The sequence below is a fragment of the Malaya genurostris genome, chromosome 2, assembly GCF_030247185.1.
Source record: "Malaya genurostris strain Urasoe2022 chromosome 2, Malgen_1.1, whole genome shotgun sequence".
Taxonomy (NCBI): domain Eukaryota; kingdom Metazoa; phylum Arthropoda; class Insecta; order Diptera; family Culicidae; genus Malaya; species Malaya genurostris.
In genome coordinates, this window is record NC_080571.1 from 350,491,324 (window position 1) to 350,508,248 (window position 16,925).

Below are 16,925 nucleotides of genomic sequence, written 5' to 3' on the forward strand. Positions count from 1 at the left end.
TCAATAAATACCCAATGACTTTTAAAATCTGTAAGACAGCAAGAAATAGCTCAAATTAAAAATCCACTAATGTAGTTAAGCGGAAATACTTACCTATCGATTGGTCTTGATTGAGCAAGGCAATCAACAAGGGGTTTGCCTTGAGAGTTTGCAAGTACCGCAACAAAATATACCATACATTCCACCGGGTCTCATTGACTTTGGGTGGTAGTGGCGTTTTGTTTAATACAAAAAGCTGTCTATTTATTGTGTGATGCATTGTAAGGCAAATTTTATTGATGCGAGCTAATCTGGTCCTATATATTTTAATAACATCTAAGGCAACAAGTTGTGCGGTATGAGCCGCGCACCTAATGCTGTTGAGGAGCATGGGTTCATCAACTTCATCAGCAAAATCTTTATGCTCATCTTGCTCATCACCTGTTCTCTCGATTGTCTGAGGCACAGATTCGCTGTCGTCTTCAATGTCTGTTTCTTCATCAGAACTGTTTTCGGGAATGTCTTTACGATGGTACCCGTCTAAAAGATTGCACTCTTGTAACATAACACTGGATAACGGTACTTCTTCTTCGGTAAATGATTCTAAAAGCCTTTTTAGCAAACGAACAGTCGCACACATGTTGGCTCAGTTGTCATGCGTAACGGCAAAAATTTGACGAATATTTAGACCAAACCCTTCTAGCTCGTTTTCAATAACCTTTGTCAAATTTTCGGTAGTTTGTCGTTCAAACATCTCGTGTACAGCTAATGCGAAGCATTTTGTTAATATGTTTATATGCAAGTGGAGAACAGCTTGTAGCATGACTTACCTAGGTGTCTAATAACAATGTTATCATTTTTACCGGCATATTGCACATTAATGCCAAACACAGATCGGCTTCTTCTTGATGCGGAATCAATTTTTATATTCAAAATTTTATTGCAGAGTTCCGAGCGAAGAATTTCGCGCATTATTGAAGCTGCGACTTTTACAAAATCCGTAAGACCTTTACGAGACATTTCTAGATTGCATGCTCTTAGTAATGGATGCAGCAATGTTTTAGAACCGGACCATTCGACAAAGTTAAATGGCAAGTTATTGACCGTCACGTATTGAAGGAGTCCTAAAATTACATCATTTTTTTCCAGTTCAACTACTAGCTTCGAGGCTTTCTGTTTTTTGAAGGAAGGCTCTCCTTCAACATTTTGATCCAGTTCTAGTTCTTTCAGAACGTTTGGATGAACGTTCTGGAAATGGCGTTTGAAGTTGCCTGCTATGAAATTGTTTTTCTGCTCATAGAAGTATTTATTGTCGATGTCAACGGCACAGTGAAAAACTAGTGTTTCACCATCCTGTAATTTTTCAACCGCTTGCAAGATTTTTTCTTTTTGGGTTTTTGTTTTACGATTCATTTTTTTTCGATCACAACGAAACTTTATCGTAAAGTGATTCAATTCCTCGTTTTTACCTTTCGCACTCAATCGGATCACAAAACGATAATGAACAACTGAATCAAATTCATGCGTATTGACGTTTATATCACATGAAAAAAGTGATGAAGATTTTTGAAATCAGGGTACGTTCAGATTAAATTTATGTTCATTCGGGGTTCGTCACTTTCTGCCCGTTTTCGGTAAATGATTTGATCAACATTTTCTAAGTGTGTGAATTATTTTATACTATGAGGAATGCTGAGTGAGCGTTCACTGATACGATAAAAACCAACCTTGGTTATACCTAACAATGTCTAGTGCGTTACGTTTAAATTTCGGCGAAATCAATCAATCCGAATGGATCATGATCCGAGAAGTTTTAATCATGGTGTATTATTATAACATAACAATATATTTTTTCACCCAAATCATGACTCGTTTTGCTCATTTCTAGAATCGGAATTTGGCCCGTGTGCAATCTATCTTCTTTGAAAGGACTGTGGCTCTGTGACCTGTGCGTTTGAGGTTTTGTATCTCGCAAAAGGTCTGCTCTTATTACTGGCGACTGCTGTTCCCGACGATCGAATTCCAAACCAATACTTGGTTTGTTCTTACTGATGTTGGTGGGAGAACTTCACCTCGACATCTAGTTTCGTTCCAGATCGTATTTCCGATAGCTTGTAGAAAAAGTGGTAATGTCAAAGACAAAACTGAATGGCGTGAGCACAAATAAAACTAACACTCTTCACGGTGCTGAATATCTATAGTAAAGTTGATATATTGTCACACTTATATAAGCACACAAATCAGTTAGACAGGGTAAAAGAAGGTATAGAAATGTTCTCCTGCGGAAGTACACACGGTAAAGAATTACAATCATTTCAATTGAAGAAAATATCAAAAAGTTCTTTAAGGGCTGAGAAGGCTACGCTAAAGACGTAGTTTTTTTTTGCTATTTTCCCGTTTCAAATTAAATTTTCTTGATGAAACGATGATGAATATCGAAAAGCCCACCTGATAATCTTTTCGAAAATTAGTTGAGAATATTCTGTGAAATTTTCAGAATGGTTCATTGAGTTTACCGCTCGTGTTGTCTTTTTTTTTCTGATTGTAGAACGGCTGAAAATTGAAACGCTCAGAATGGCAACTTCAACTTCAACTTGTTCATCGAATATCGCGGCTTTGAAGAATTGTATCATAAATCTACCGTGACAAAGTCTAGATAATTTAGTTTAGATGCGATTACCATAATTGATTTACTGATATTAAAAGTCAACTGCGCTGGTTAGAATGAATGAGTCGTGTCCATTGTTTCATTTCACACCTGACCAGTTGGTAACGCAAATATGCAATTTGTAGATTTACATTGTAGGAAAACTTCGATTAGTACTATAAGTATTTCCTAATAGTTCTAAGAACTAATTTATAGAATTCAGGAACCGGGGTTGAGTTCAAGAACAAAATAGGCTAAAATTCAGTTGCAATTTAGATTAAGAATTTGAATTCCGAAACAGAATATAGTTCCGAAATCTAATTTCAGAATCCAATTCCAGTAGTACATAAGGACTGATATGTGCCTGACTATTTCAAAACCGTCTTCCGGGTGCGAAAAAGGCAAGAAAGCCGGATGAGTTTTCCTCATTGTTTCCAAAAGTTTCAGAAAATTTTGTTTTTGAGTTTCTTATGGTAATCTCACACGGTTGAAAAATTTATCAGTAATTCCTGATCATATTTCCGATAACTTGTAAAAAACTACAAGGATCACCCCCACGGGGTTGTTCGAGCCGTTGATGTGGAACAAGGCAACCAAAATTTCCAATGATTTACATTTTCAATTAATCGTCACACTTTTGAATCCGCAAATGCACAAGAGTCTGCTTAGATTGATCCTTATTAGGAATCAACACCGAACACGCGAACCCAGAATATAGACTCTATTTATCGTGATTTGTATGTATTTGTTTCGTAGCCGACGAAATTACATCAATAGCCCAAATATATACAATTAAATGTTTGTACATGCTATTTAAGCTCCTCTTCACCAAGCTTGTGTTCAAGTTTTGTATGCAAGCAGTTATTTTTATAGCGTTTCTCTACCATTACTACCATTTTGCGATTTCGGTTGAAGCGATAAAATATTTCTCATTATCAATCGAGTTCATCTTATATAAATTAGAAATTGGTCTTATGCACTCAAAATTTACCCTGGGATAGTTGTCAATTTCTCAGGCGAAACGACATAACATGGGATTTCATCCAATCTTGCATGACACAAGATCAGAGCATACCAATAAAAGCTTCAAATCGTTTATGGCACTTTTTATCTTGCTGTGTAGCAACAACCTACCTCTAGCAAGCTACGCATAAGACTGAAACGTTAACTATAATTTCGCTTCTATTTGTAGATTCGCGTGCTTCCAACAGCTTTGCTTTTGCTTCGATTGACCAATCAGAGCGCTCCTTTCCCTTTGATATATCGCATACTCCTTCACAACCGTCGACTATGGCAGAGAAATCCGGTATGCCGGAGATTTTTTGCAGACAAAATAGGACAGTGCAAGCTATTAATCAACATTTCAATGATATAAAATTAAAAATACATGGCTATGAACATTCAAATCAATACGTAGAAATATTTCCAATCAAATGGTGACATAATATTAATCATTGATACAAAATTGACTGAGCTGTAATTGTTCAAAACTTGACCACATATCTACGTGTATTTTTCTTGAGTTTTTTAGTTTGCACCGCTGTATAGAAAACAAAAATGTGTTCCACATTAAAAAATTATGTTGTTTGGTTAAGTACATCAAGCGATATTCGCGATAAAGTTCTGCCCAGTCTTGTAGAGGGTAAATTTTGAAAAGGCGCCCCATAGTAAAGTAGGTCGCATTCACGACAAAAATAGCCATTTCAACAAATATTTTATTATTATTAAGGGAATTAGAATTAAAAAATCTAAATTAGCAAAAGTAAGATTTTTTTAGTTGTCTCAAAAAATAACTAACAAAAATCAGAAAATCAACTAATTTTTTCGCCAAAATGCTGATTTCGGTCTTTCTGTGCAAGCGAGAGTAAAAAGTTTTCGACGTTGTTTTCAAATTTTGAGGAAACTTAATTTTTGAGTTGTTTGTGGTTATCTCACAATGTTCAAAATATTATCCTAAATTCCTGATCATAATTTTGATGAAGTAGTGAAAAAATTATGTGGCTGCCATTAATACAAGTCGAGATATTCACGATTAAGTTCTGCCCATTCTTCCATATGGCTAATTTTGAAAAGGCGCCCCATAGTAACGTAAGTCGTATTCACGACAAAAAATATGTCGAAGAAGAAGTTGTAGGTTATCAATTGAACTTTCTAATAAAAATATACACTGAAAAAAAATCGTATTTTTCGTGAAGTCGAAATAGAAAAATTTGTTTTTCGATGTTCTCAGTTATTTCATCGCAAGATTATTTTTTTTAATTTTGTGTCACAAAAAACGTCAAGTTACACGAAAACTAATGAATGTTTTAAAAAGTTGGAGAGATGTTAAAAAAAATCCACAGGAAAAATTTTTTAACAATTTTCGAAAAACGATATTTTCCTAGAAATAAATGCATCTGAGCAATGAAATATTATTTTCCAAACTATCTATTTTAGACATAATTTTCCTTGAAATGTAATATAAGCTTCCGAAAATCTGTATTACTATTAATATTCGGTTCATTTCCAATCAATTTTCTATGCAGCGCAAACTTTAAAATGAAAAAAAAACCGTTTTTCAGTTTATCAACTGTATTTTACACGGATGATCTAATGAAAATCTAATTCAAAATTGAAAGTCAGTTCCGGAGATATAACGGTATAAGTGACGCAACCGACCAAATGGGTTACTCTTTTACCGCTTAGTTTGCTCACAGACGGATAAGCCGATTCCAAAAAAAAAAACGATTTTTACAAATCTAGGCTTGTTTGAAAGCTACTACTGAATAGTGGATCAAGTTCGTAGATCACATGACTAGCACTTCCGGTTCCGGAGATATAATGTTACAAGTTACGACTAACCGCACATTTTTCATCGGCTGAACTCTTTTCGAAGATGACTCAACAAAAATCGATGAACTTAGGCTTACTTGAAAGCTAATAATGTTAATCAAATATGAAAGGATAATGGCAAACATTTCCGTTTCAAAAGATGTAATGGTACAAGTCAAACCCAATGTAACAATGTTTTCCAATGTAACAAAACTGCTCTAAGATAGAAGAACTGTTTTCGAAAGACTTGTTTGAAAGCTATGCTACATATTGGGTTATTTGATAAGCTCACAATGCTAATGGTCGAGGATGGAATCTTACAAATGTTTTAATAAGACTATTTAAATGGCAAAAGAAAGACATTGTCACCACACTAGGTGGATTAAAAAGGGTTTCTTTACTATCTCTCTGCTTTTTTCCCATTCCGTTCTGTGATCCTACTGACCCTAATACTATGTTCACACTATGAGTTAAAACAAGTTTTAACTCTGATTTCATGTTTTGAGCGGAATAACATGTTTTACTTTTGCGTTATTTCATATTTAGAAACGTCACATTAAAACATGTTTTCCCGGAATAACATGATGTAATTGTCAGTAAAGCACAACCCTGCGAGCATTTTCCTTCACTTTTCGACTATGTCAATTGACAAGCTGTTCAACAACAGCAGTTTTCCATCAAAGTAGCCATGTAATCATAATAAAACAAAACTGAAAACTGGTACCAACGTTGCCAGGTATACCGATTTCTCGGTATTTATACAGATTTTTGACCTCTATACCGCAATACAGATATGTACTTCCAAAATACCGATAATTCACGGATCTTGATAGCTTGAATAGACATGAGCAAAGGTTTGTCGTGGGACCTTTTTTTTGCTCACCTCTTGGTGACATTTTCTACTACTTATGTAGAAGAGATTCTGATACCGATATGGTACAGAAAAATTTTTGCACCGAATACAGATTTTTGGGAAAATGACCTGGCAACGAAGACTGGTACAACCACTTTTGTTTTTGAATTAAAAGATGACTTTTTTGGTCATTTGCTGCTCAAAAATATTTATTTCTCTTAAAAGACCAACGTTTTGAAGCAATAAATCTTCGAAACGTTGCCAATAAGTGTGAAACGAACATATCTTTTATAGCTGGCCTTTTTCTTATTTTCCGGATGTGGTCAAAATACTTTTTTCTTTCTTACCTGCGACGTAGGCACTTTTGCAGTTTGTTTCTAAACAAACTCAAGACCAAGTAATATGTCATATGTCATATGTGTGAACAGTGCGGTTTTAACTTTATATTACTATCGTTAAAACATGTTATTTTCTGCAGGTGTGAACGTAGTATAAGAGTCCTTTCAGGTCGGGGATTGACCATACGACAACTAGCTTGTAAGAGCAGTGTCCCATGCATTGAACCGCCAACCCTGGCATCCTTATTTCCAACTTATAGCAAATTTAGAATTTCCGTAGGTTTTCGGAAAATCTATTATCTGTAACTTTACTGACTATTTGTTATCTTTCAGCTGTCTTTCTGTTGTCGATATTCGGTTTTTCTGTTCTTTTATACGGTCTTTCCTCTTCTGTTTCTGCTTTCTTTTTAATGCCTTTAAATATCTATTGAAATTCTTTCTGTTATCTTTTCTGTTGTTGCTAACGTTCTGTTACCGTTCGAAATTCCTCTCTTCTCTTTTTATAATGATTTTTGTAGCCTTTGTCTTTCTGATGTCGTTCAGCTGTTTAGCTGCTTCAATCCTTTGACTAGCCTTTTATTGTTTTTCTGCCAAAATTCTCCGGTTTTTCGGGTATTTTTCACTATCTATTGGCCTTGTTTTCTCTATCTATATACTGTTTTTTTATTGTTTTTCTGTTATCTTTCTATTCTATTCTACTGTCTTTCTGTTTTTTTCTTATTCTCTCTCTTTGTTTTTCTGATGTCTTTCTGCAGTACTTCTAATATATCTCTGACGTCTTTCTGATACCATTCTTCTGTCTTTTAGTAGCAGTTCGTCGCCCTTTTACTTTGCTTTCTACTGTTTTTCTGATATTGTACTACTACGATTTCGCCTACGGCCTACGGCTAATCAGTGCATAAAGCTGTTAAAAAAAACCCTGCGAAAGACTATAATTCGGTTAAAACCGGGTCTAATTAAACTTTATAAATAAAACGCTGTTAAAATAGGTGCGATAACTAGCCGCTCAATTCAAACCGATAAGATAGGTGAACATTACAATTCAATTTCAACTGCATTAAGCACTGATGAACAGAAAGGCAAACTTAAAGAAGTCTAATTAAAAGATGCTCTTTTTGTAAAAGCCAAAAAACCCAAATGGTCAGCTTTCTACTATTTTCGTTCTTTTGTCATTTTGTTGTCATTTTTCTGTTTCCTTACTGTGCACATTCAGTCATTTCATTGCTTTTTTGCAGGGATGAATTTTACTGTCTTTTTGTTTGTTCAATTGCGATCTCGGATTTTTGCTAGTTATGTTAGTGTTTCTATGCTCTTCCTGTTCTCCTTTTGCTAGTTATTTCTGTTCTTTTTCTTCTGCAATAACTGATGCTTTACCTTTCTCTATAGAAAGAATATAGAATTTCTGAAAAACCCGTCATTTGATCAAAGGCTCTTAGACCCCCTGTGTTACAATCTACGCTTTTCTATTAGCTCAATTATTCCAGAAACGCTTGTACCGTTGAAAGCTACTGGCGTATATTGTTGATACTCTCGGTTTTTTTAGAATATTTTTTTCTAGCTGCTCTTTAGTCTTTCTTTTGTATTTTTTTATTATCATCTGTTTTCCTTCCTGTAATATTTCTAAATTTTTTTTGCCTTTCTTCAATCTTTCTTTTGTCTTTTTTATCGATCTCTTGTTTTTTCTTGCTGTAAAATTTTTCCCTCTTCATCCTTAACTCTCTTTCTATTACCTTTTTATATGCTTCTTTATTATCTTACTTCTGTATTATTGATGTTTTGTTTTTCTCTATAAAGCGATTTGCTGGAAAAGCCGCCTTTTCTATGAAAGCCCTGAGATTCTCTGAGTAACATAACATTCTACTCAGCTCGACGAAACAAAATAATGTCTGAACATGTTGAACATATTTCAACAAGCGTAGACTCATTTTGAAAGTTTCTATTGGTTCGAATGCCATATGGCGGAAAATTCTGATTGCGGGAATATACTTGCATAGTAACGTAAACGAAAAAGCGCATATTTTTTGTCGACTTACTTTACTATGGGGCGCCGTTTGAAAATTCACTCTGTACAACAATGGGTAGAACTTAATCGGGATTATTTCTTGTTGTAATTTAATTTGTTTTCCTTTTTATTTAACTAAAAGCTAAAACTAAAAGAAAAATTGAGAAAAAGTTACCTAAGTAGCGGAATTACAACTCGTAGCTGTTTCTAGACAGTCAGCTTCTGCTGCCTTTATGTTGTTGCTTCTATTGTGCTATCTCATTATAGTTTTTCTTGTAGTTTCCGGTGAATTTGGCGAATTTGTAATGTCTATCTGAGAAATCTTTGTTTTCATGGGTCTCTTTTTGTAGAGATTTTAGTTCAATGATTTTTTGCTTTGTTCCTTAGGACTTGGTCTTGGTCTTGGTCTTGGTCTTGGTCTTGGTCTTGGTCTTGGTCTTGGTCTTGGTCTTGGTCTTGGTCTTGGTCTTGGTCTTGGTCTTGGTCTTGGTCTTGGTCTTGGTCTTGGTCTTGGTCTTGGTCTTGGTCTTGGTCTTGGTCTTGGTCTTGGTCTTGGTCTTGGTCTTGGTCTTGGTCTTGGTCTTGGTCTTGGTCTTGGTCTTGGTCTTGGTCTTGGTCTTGGTCTTGGTCTTGGTCTTGGTCTTGGTCTTGGTCTTGGTCTTGGTCTTGGTCTTGGTCTTGGTCTTGGTCTTGGTCTTGGTCTTGGTCTTGGTCTTGGTCTTGGTCTTGGTCTTGGTCTTGGTCTTGGTCTTGGTCTTGGTCTTGGTCTTGGTCTTGGTCTTGGTCTTGGTCTTGGTCTTGGTCTTGGTCTTGGTCTTGGTCTTGGTCTTGGTCTTGGTCTTGGTCTTGGTCTTGGTCTTGGTCTTGGTCTTGGTCTTGGTCTTGGTCTTGGTCTTGGTCTTGGTCTTGGTCTTGGTCTTGGTCTTGGTCTTGGTCTTGGTCTTGGTCTTGGTCTTGGTCTTGGTCTTGGTCTTGGTCTTGGTCTTGGTCTTGGTCTTGGTCTTGGTCTTGGTCTTGGTCTTGGTCTTGGTCTTGGTCTTGGTCTTGGTCTTGGTCTTGGTCTTGGTCTTGGTCTTGGTCTTGGTCTTGGTCTTGGTCTTGGTCTTGGTCTTGGTCTTGGTCTTGGTCTTGGTCTTGGTCTTGGTCTTGGTCTTGGTCTTGGTCTTGGTCTTGGTCTTGGTCTTGGTCTTGGTCTTGGTCTTGGTCTTGGTCTTGGTCTTGGTCTTGGTCTTGGTCTTGGTCTTGGTCTTGGTCTTGGTCTTGGTCTTGGTCTTGGTCTTGGTCTTGGTCTTGGTCTTGGTCTTGGTCTTGGTCTTGGTCTTGGTCTTGGTCTTGGTCTTGGTCTTGGTCTTGGTCTTGGTCTTGGTCTTGGTCTTGGTCTTGGTCTTGGTCTTGGTCTTGGTCTTGGTCTTGGTCTTGGTCTTGGTCTTGGTCTTGGTCTTGGTCTTGGTCTTGGGTTTTGGCCCGGCTTGCAGAACAAGACCAAACAAAAATTAACCAAGACTAGTTGGTTCTGTTGTCAAAAAAGTTGCTCACAGACTACGACCTATGGTGCTTGACTAGACCTAAGCAATTTGAGATCGAACTAAACGACCGTTTTATCGCTAGCACCAAATTCTTTTATCTTGAGTTCGTCTCACATCGTTGACATAGCTCTCGCCATGGATGACATTCTGAACGTCATTTTCCTATCATCTCGACTAGAAGGAGAGGTGTACTCCAAAAAAAAAACGCTGCGTTTTAGCAAATTACTTCACCGTCTGGTGCTTTTGAACTGAACATCGCCCAGCAGTAATTCCACTACATCAATCAACGGAAACTCTCCTCATTAATCCCCGCTTCCTCCCCCGCCTTCCGCCGTAGGAAGATGGGAAACCGGAGGTTCAAAGCGTTTGACACTCTCTCATGCCAAGCGTAAACGAGATTGCGGAGCTTTTACTGCTTCGAATGACTCCTCATCCGGCATGCGACCGGCGCCTGTGAAGTAATGTTTGTCCAACCACTTAGCGTCAGCTTTTTCCCTAATAAACCACCTTGTGAACCGCTCTCGTGTTTGATGTGTCCGGAGGAAAATTGTCGCGTTTTGAGTACGTTTGTGCACTGCACTGATGGCATTTCCACCAGCATCAGCACCTGCGGTTGACTGTTGGCCTTCGCTTCGTTAAACTGGCGGCAAAAGACATTTGCTTGCGCGAAATCCTCGCGCTGCTACCTGCCAGACCTTCCGCATCGCATCACACCAACTGCAAATCGTAGGAGGCGTTCTTTGTTTAGAGTTTGTGGCTAGCTTTTTTTCTCAATTCGAGTCCGGGGTCTCTTTTCGGTCGACTAGATTCCGTTCGATGGCGCAGTAGGCGATGCATATCATGGTACTTTTCTCAAGTTGTTTAGCGAGTCGAAATCTGTCACATGAAACGATAAAAAAACCTGTCATCAATTTTTCCTTTTGGTCCTTTTAAATTTAGCAGGTAGCTTAAGTCCAGATTGAATAAATGGATCGGTGAACGAACGCACGAACCAAGCAAGGTTCAACCGAATGGCACCAACACTGCACAGATGCTAAATTTGTTCTAATTCCGCCACCGACAAAGTGGAACATTAAAAAATTTATTGCAAACAATATCATATTTTGAATTGGAAAACTTCCAGCGAGCAGTAATAATTTCACTCCTTTTATCTCTATTGTTATAGGTACCACAACAACCAGATCGTCGTTTTCATTCAGCAGGAACCCACAGGGAACGGAAAGCCATTCCCATTTCACTGTCGAGAGCTGTTTCCCAGTGAAATGTGTTTGGTAGAGTCTTTCGCCTACTGGCAAAACCCCGAACCAAGTGTCAGTTTATACAAGGAACAAATAGGTTTTTCAACGGGGGAATCACCTCGGCAGGAACAACAAGGGACACGTCGGCGGTATTCAAAGCAGAGCAGAGGACAACCACCACCACAACAAACGATTCAAAGTCCAGCAATTGTCCGGAAAGTTGCCGTTGGCTACGTGTCTCGCAGTAGTTTCATTCTCTGAAAGCCATCACGTTTGCCTTGACCTGCTGCCGTCGCGCACCGATCTTGGCGCCAATTTGTTTGCTTGATTGTTCGCGATCGGAATAGGGCAAGCAACGGAGCAAAAAAAAACAGCAGCAGCAGCAATGGCGAAGTGTGCGAGAAAGTGTCAAATGGGGGGGGGAGGGCAATGGTAAGCTGCTAAGGCGGAAACTGCTTCACAAAGGAAAATTTCCTCGTTTGCCAACTGCCAACCGGGAGCTGCTTCGGTTGCTGAGGGGTTAGATAAATGGCACTGCTGTGGGTTTGACAGAAGAAATTGTGCGCACCCACAGACCGACCGACCGACCATTGTTGCAATAAAAGAGCTGTTCAGAAAGGATTGTGATGGTGATTGCCTCCGCTATTCATATTATTTCTGGAAGTTTATATTATTGAAGCTGAGTATTTGCTAAAAATAAGGTACGAGGGCTGGCACAAGTTTCTGCTGGGCGATGGTTGACCGTGACGGAATCCAGTAATGAGACTTTCAAAAATAAGAATAAATGCCATTAATTCAATCTGCTATAATCATGTGTATGTGTGTGTGTCATGTGTAAGATTCCCACAAAATAACATTCAAACGAAAGCTTCAGAAGATTTTAACGGAATGGAATTCCAATTCACTTCTTAGATCCGAATTCCTGAATTAGGAAGGATCCGAAATAGAAATTTATAGTCAGTAAGTATACTTAATTAAATATAAGCAAGTAAGTTTCCAGCGTTTCGACCTAAATACGTCTTGCCTGTGGAATAATGTGCAGGACAAAATAGGAAATATGTCCTGCTGTACTAGACGTTACAACATAGTTCTTGCACCATGCAAACAGAAACATGTTCAGCAATTCACGATAAATCTGTTTTCAGTATAAGATAGTTAGAAAAATAATCTCAAAACCTGAGTTTTTTCACACTTTTTGGCTCTGAAGTAGGTACAAATCATTTTCCACTTGACACATATGAACGGCTGAAAGCAAAAGTCGGATACGTGCAACTTAGTTTGGAAAACCCGTTTAAGTATTTTTGAATGCAAAAACCGGATAAAAACATTAAGCGCAAAAGTCGGACACGGACTTTGAAATGCAAAAGCCGTTTGGAAACATTTTTATTGCAAGAACCGGACAAAAATACTTTGAATGCAAAAACCGGACAAAAACTTAACCAGTTCTTCCAAAACAAATGTATTTATCCGGTTTTTGCATTCAAAGTTATTTTCGGCCAACTGTCGCTGCGGGATAAAGCTTGGGTCGCTAGTTTGCCACGGGTGGCGTGATACGTAAGCACATTTTCATTGAGTCTCGTCTTCTTCCGCAGGGAAAATCGAATGTGATTCGATAATTATGTCAACTCTACTTTATAGATTTCAATGGAAACTCTTTGCAATAAGTTATTAGAGAAGAATCATTAATGTATAAAACTCTAGGTACGAAGATAAAAGGTGAAATATAGCTTGGTAAACATAGTTCGTATCTGTTTTCATACGGAACTATATTTTACATAATGGATGGAACTGATATACTTTATTAATGGCTCGTAGCTAAAAGCAAAGTCTTGGCATTACATTCCTTTCGTGGAATTTGGCCTTTCTGTTTCAACAGACTTCGCAACCAATTCTTAGCGTACAGAATCATTACTTGGCTAGTACTATGGATCCTACTGACACTAAGAATCCTTCCAGGTCGAAGCTCGAACATACGACAGCTGGCTTGTAAGACCAGCGTCCTATGCATTGAACCGACAACCCGGGACAATAACCGTGGCTCGTAGCTACGATGCATAAATGTTCACTAAATTTATAATGTTTTCGTCAATTAACAAACAAACATGTATCCAGGACTACTGGAAAAAATGATAGATATGTGTTTCTTTTGATAAGGTCAATACTCCTGTTAATCATCTGTATAGTCAAGTATGCCTATTAGTGGTTTCAATTCGAGGAACATCATAGTTGTATTAGTTAAATCGATGTATATAAAAATGGATGTAAGTTTGTATGTTTGTAACGCGATAACTTCGGAACTACTGAACGGATTGCCACCAAACTTGGCACAGGTACTTCTTGTATTTCAGAGATGGTTTAGGGAGTATATTTCTATGAGAGGGAGCGTAGCAAGTGTCATAAACAGGGGGGGTTATGGAAAATTTCCTTAAACTTGACAAGAGTTGATACGTTTTGAAGACCGTAGAACCATCTTGCATGCCTTAGATATGACTATATGGGGGGTGGATATAGCAAGTGCCTTTAAATAGGGGGGTGTAATGTTTAAAACGGCATAACTCCGGAATTACTGAACGGATTGCTATCAAACTTGGCACTTGTACTTCTTGCTCTTAAGAGATGGTGATAAGGATATTTTAATGGGGGAGGGAGCGTAGTAAGTGTTCTTAACAGGGGGAGGTCATGAAAAAATTTGTCTAATTTGACAAGAATCGATACTTTTTTAAAACCATAGAAACATTTTGCATGTATTAGATATGATTATATGGGGGGTGAATGTAGCAAGTGCCTTTAAAAGGGGAGGGGGGGGGGGGTAATGTTTGTAATGGCATAACTCCGGAATTACTGAAAGGATTGCTGTCAAACTTGGTACATGTACTTCTTGCTCTTCAGACATGGTCATAAGCGTATTTTTATGGGGGAGGGAGCGTAGCAAGTGCCATAACCAAGGAGGGGTCATGAGAAAATGCATATAACTTGATGAAAACCGATATTTTTTGTAGATCTTAGAAGCATTTTGCATACCGTAGATATAATTTAATGGGGGATGGATGCAGCAAGTGCCTTTAAAAAGGGTGTGTAATGTTTGTAATGGCATAACTTCAAAACTACTTAATGGATTGCTATCAAACCTGGTACATGTACTTCTTGCACTTCAGAGATGGTTATAAGAATTTTTCCATGGGGAGAGGGAGCGTAGCAAGCGTCCTTAACAAAGGTGGTCATTAAAAATATTATCTAATTTGACGAGAATTGATACTTTTTGAAGACACTTTTTGCACAACTTAGATAAGATTATAAGGATATTCTGTGGGGAGAGGGTGTAGTAAGTGCCTCTAGAAAATTTGACGAGAATCGATACTTTTTTAAGACAATAGATACTTTTTGCGCAATTTAGGATATTCGTGTAGGGTGGATGTAGTACGTTCCTTGCAAAAGGGGATGTAATTTTTGTAACGGCGCAACTCCGGAACTACTGAACGGATTGCTATCAAATTTGGCACAAAGAAGCTCTTCAGAAATGATCATTAGGACATTTTCAGGGGGGAAAGTGTGTAGGAAGTGTTCTTAACATGGGGGGAGAGAGTCGATGACGAAATTTGAAGAGAATCGACATTTAGACTACAAGGAGGGGTTTTTGAAAATAAATTTTAATCTCCCATTTTTTATAAAACAGAGTGGCAAGAATTTCAAGGTCGTATTTTTCTTCAAATAATTTCCAAAGATCTGGTTCCATTTTGCCAGGGAATTCAAAGAACTAAGGGAAAATAATCTTTGTCTGCCTATGAACGTGAGTGTATTCAAGTTTCAGCATATCAACAAAACAACTAAACGAATCGCCATCAAGTTTGGCACATGTACCAAAGGTGCGAATCGATATTTTTTGAAAAGCACAGTTACTTTCTACACTACTCAGGGTAATCATGAAGGATATCTGTAGTAAGTTCACTGCAAAATAGATTATAAGGTTAATTAGAGGGTGCGAGAGTGGAGTAAGTGTCCCGAACATGGAAAGTGAAAGGGAAAATTGATCGGGTTTTATGAAAAATTGGTACTTCTTTACGAGTACAGTATATTTCTAGCAACTGAGTGAGGTTTGTCGAGAATACCATGAACATTATGATTATTGTAAAATCTGAGATGGGAAACTGATCATTCGCAATCTGAACATGCACGGAGTATTGCTCGATCGGGTTTCCGTCTAAGTTATGTTTCACTACAAGAGTATTTCACTAAGCAGGACAACTTCGAGAAGTTTTTTCGGTTTTCCCTTCACGAAACATTTCCGAGCAACGCCGGGTAATTCAGCTAGTTGTAAATATAACAACAGATTTGATTTTTTTTCTTCTGTAACGACGAGCTTTGTTGAGTCAATAACACTCTAAAATCGTCACAAAAGGGTTGATATAATTGGGATTGTAACGAAGACGTTTGAAAGATGGTTGGATTTTCCATTATTGTACAGTGTGGGCTATTTATAGAGGAAGGATTTTTTATTTTATTTTATTTTTTTCATAATTTTTTTGTTCATTTCGATTATATATATTTTTTTTGAAGGAGATATGTTACATCTACTTTTTGAAAATTATATCGCGTCAAAGGTGACCTTTGGCCTTGAGTACAAAATGTACCCTTTTCCGGCGTTTTCCATCGTTTTGACCAATGTATCGGTCGATATGGCGGCGATTTCACGTCGTATGTCGACTTTGAGTTTTACTATGCGTCATGACTTATCAGCGTATACCTTGAGTAGTTAAATCGGGTGATCTCAGGGGCCAGTCAAAATCATCGTTTTGCGATATGCCTCGTACGGGAGACAAATTTCATAACAAATCGATTGTTAGTCAAACCGTATGACATGTTGCGCCGTCCTGTTAGAACCAGTAGCCATTCAAACCATTTTGACGAACATTGGGTATCACAAAATCATTTATCATGGCACATTAACGATCAACATTGACAGTTTTGGTTGCTCCATCAGCGTCTAGGAAAAAACATCACACCGAACTGTAACTTTTTGATCGTATAGAGACTGTTCCTCAATTAATTGAATGTTCTCAGTTGCATAGAACCGACAATTTTGCTTATTTACGCATCTATTTAACGTGAAATGTGCCTCTGGCATGATGATTTTAACAAAAGTTGGCCTTGTTTTGAATGCAAAGCAGACCAATTTCAGCGCGTTCTTTTGGTGTGTATTTTTCAATGGTAAAATTATCTTGGAATGACGCTTCCAACGCGGTATGTCATCAGTCGTCAGATCGACTAACGACATACCGCGTTGGAAGCATCATTCCAAGACAATTTTACCATAGAACAGTACACACTATAATTGGGTTGCCCGATGCTTCCACTTTAAATGGCCCATCATGTATTTGCAAGAATGCAACTTGCCCAATAAAATAAAATTTCAAAAAAAAAAAAAAACCTTTGCAATTTTTTCGCTTGTGTTCGCAATTCATTCTAAAATTATTTAATTTAACAATTGAAAGTACTTTTCGAAACGCAGTTTTTGTGTTCGGGTTAATCTAACG